Source organism: Diuraphis noxia, unplaced genomic scaffold (assembly GCF_037042655.1).
Source record: "Diuraphis noxia isolate RWA-SAM2 unplaced genomic scaffold, SU_Dnox_SAM2 contig0001, whole genome shotgun sequence".
NCBI classification, from domain to species: Eukaryota; Metazoa; Arthropoda; class Insecta; order Hemiptera; family Aphididae; genus Diuraphis; species Diuraphis noxia.
This window is the reverse complement of record NW_028301711.1, coordinates 61,494,048-61,496,960: the sequence shown is the minus strand read 5'-3', so window position 1 is coordinate 61,496,960 and position 2,913 is coordinate 61,494,048. Positions and strand designations below refer to the sequence as shown.

The 2,913-nt window shown below is 29.2% G+C and overlaps 1 pseudogene; it reads right to left on the bottom strand.

Moving 5' to 3' along the window:
* Positions 1 to 207: 207 nt before the first annotated feature.
* Positions 208 to 1,689, bottom strand: LOC149061144 (uncharacterized; annotated as a pseudogene).
* Between the last annotated feature and the right edge of the window lie 1,224 nt (positions 1,690 to 2,913).

Here is a 2,913-nt window from a genome sequence, read left to right as displayed (position 1 = left end):
CCTTTAGTAGACTTAAGCTTTCATAAACTTGGGTATAAAATAAAAAGTAAAAATCACATAAGATTTTCTTTAAACTAAAATTATACATAAATAACAAACAAATCTACTATATTATAATTTTGTGTTAAACATAGTTACTTTCATTACGATTAAAAATACAACAGAGCATAGGTATATTATTTTGAATTACTATCTCTACTATACTAATCAATCAATCTTAAACATTTTTTTGAGCATGTCCAACTTTTGAATTTCAATGTCATTAGCTGTGTTTAATTTGTCAACAAGTTGCTTTTGAACTTCTAACATTTCATGTTCTCTTGTCTCCAATTTATCAAGTCTGAATGATATCAATTTTTAATTCAAAAAAATTTTAAATCAAATTATTAATTTATAACTCACCTTTTGATCAGTTCAATACTTTGTGTTCTGATTTGATCTATTTTCATATTTTCATGTTTTTCAAACCATGATATTGGCTTTAAATGTAGAACAAGAATAATTAGGTTGCAACGTTGGTGATACTGTTGTTTGTGATGGTGTTGGTATTGGATGTGAAGGTGGATTTGGAATGGTATTTGATGTCATTGATGTGGATGTAGAAGCAGAACTACAAGGCTCACTGTAAGATATATGAGATGACTCAATCAGTAATTCTAAAAATATGTATCACAATATTGAAAACTATACGATCAATACAAAAAGTTAGACTTAGTATATCCACAACAATACAGAACATTGGGAATAAAGGTAAATTGCCACAAATATTTCAAGATCTACATATAATAGTAAATCTACAGCTATTGAACTTTCATGTTGTGCATCAAAAATATTTAATGAGATATGTTATGTTTTATTAATATAAATAATAACATAAACGTATTATATAGACATTTATTGTTAACAGTATAAATCGTAATGACGTATCTACATTATATTTCTACTCGCTAATAACCGATGGACAGTCTCCATCGATCGTAATATGATGCTTATGCGTATGATTATTGTTAGTATAAACAGTATAGGTGTAATATATATAATATAAATGCTGAATATGCAACATCTTTTTCCTTAAAAAAACATATAAATAGTATTTTGTGTATTACTTAATCGCTATGTTAGTGTACTAGTAAGTTTAATTACATTAATTATAATCACTTGGAGAATATCGCTGAGGTGGTTTAGTAGTAGTATTAGGTTTTATAGATCTAATTGGTCTAGGTGTTTTATTGTTTTATTTATTATTATAGTATCAGGATTTTGTTTTGCACCTACTGTTTTGATATTTTCAGTATTTTCATTTATTTGTCTTGTGGGTGTAAGTGAAACTGAATTATTCGCTGGTGTCAGTGATTTATCAATGAGTAATTGATCATTGTGTCTCTTACTAATAGTTCCGTCATCGAGCTCTACATCGTGTGTATTACAACTAACGGATTTGATAATTTTACCCTTTTGCCATTTATTGTTATTATTCCTATAATCTCTAGCTAAAATATTATCACCTGTATTAAATGATACTATACTATTATTACTATTACCACCATTGTTTATTCGTGATATTTGTCGTTCAATAACCACTTCATTTGTATTCTGCATTAACGCTTCAAATTGTAAACGTGTTGATCGACCTAACATTAGCTTAGCTGGCGTTTCTCGTGTTGTTGAATGAGGTGTATTACGATACATCAAAAGAAATTTATTTAATTGGATTGTACAGTCGAGCATTTTTTAAATACATTTTTTATTGTTTTGACTGCTGATTCCGCACAGCTGTTTGATTCTGGGTTAAATGGAGCGCCTGTCATATGCCTTATACCTAGATTTTTGCAATATGCTTGAAATTCAAAACCTGTGAAACATTTTGCAACATCTGATGTGATTGTTTTTGGAATTCCAAATCGTGCTATCGTTTCTGAAAAATTTTGAATAACAATTTCTGCTGTAATAGAATTTATTTGAAATACTTCTAACAATTTTGTGGTTGCGTCAACAATGACAGAATAATATTTATTTTGAAATGGTCCAAGAAAATCGCAATGCGCTCTAGTGCACGGTTTTTCTGGTCATGTCTAAGGTGATGTTACAGATTTTGGCGGATTTTGCCTGACATTAATACAATCGTTGCAACTTTGTGTGATATTTTTGATTTCATTGTCCATTCCTGGCCACCAAAAGTATGATCTCGCTAAACTTTTCATACTGAAAGATTATAAACCCATATGACATGAATGAAGTTCTTTGAGTATATTATTTCGAAATTTAGCTGGTATAATAACACGGTAATCCCATAATACCCCATAATATCCCTGTTCCAATGTAATTTGAGTTTTTCATAAATTATACGAATTAAGTTCTAAATTTTTAGAAAAATCACTATTCCATTCTCCTGTTTTGACTGCGTTTAATAATTTGGCGAGAATTGTGTCTCTAATTGTTTCAATTTTTATTTCAGACCAGTCTAATGTGAAAGGAAAATTAAGACTAATACATTCTTCATTATGATTTTAAATTTTAAATTTTGAACCTTTTATTCGTGATAAAAAATCGGCTGTATTATCTTCGAATTTCACATATTTTATGTCGAAATCGAATGATGATAAAACATAGGCCCATCGTTGTAACCATGAAGACTAGAGATAAGGAGGCCAAACTCTACCACAAAAACCGTCCCGTAAAACATCGCAGACTAATTTCTCCACCAGTCTGCGTGGCGGTCAAATGCGAGGCTGGCTTGTAGTAAAATTAACCCGTATTAGATAGGGTTACATACTCGACTTTATTACCTTAAAAAAATTATAATTAAAAAACTAAAAATGGTATTTAAATTAGAATTTCACCATCGTATTCAGTGCAAATTTATCTTTAAGATTAAATTACAAAAAGAATATTAATGTTCTATATTTACGTAAT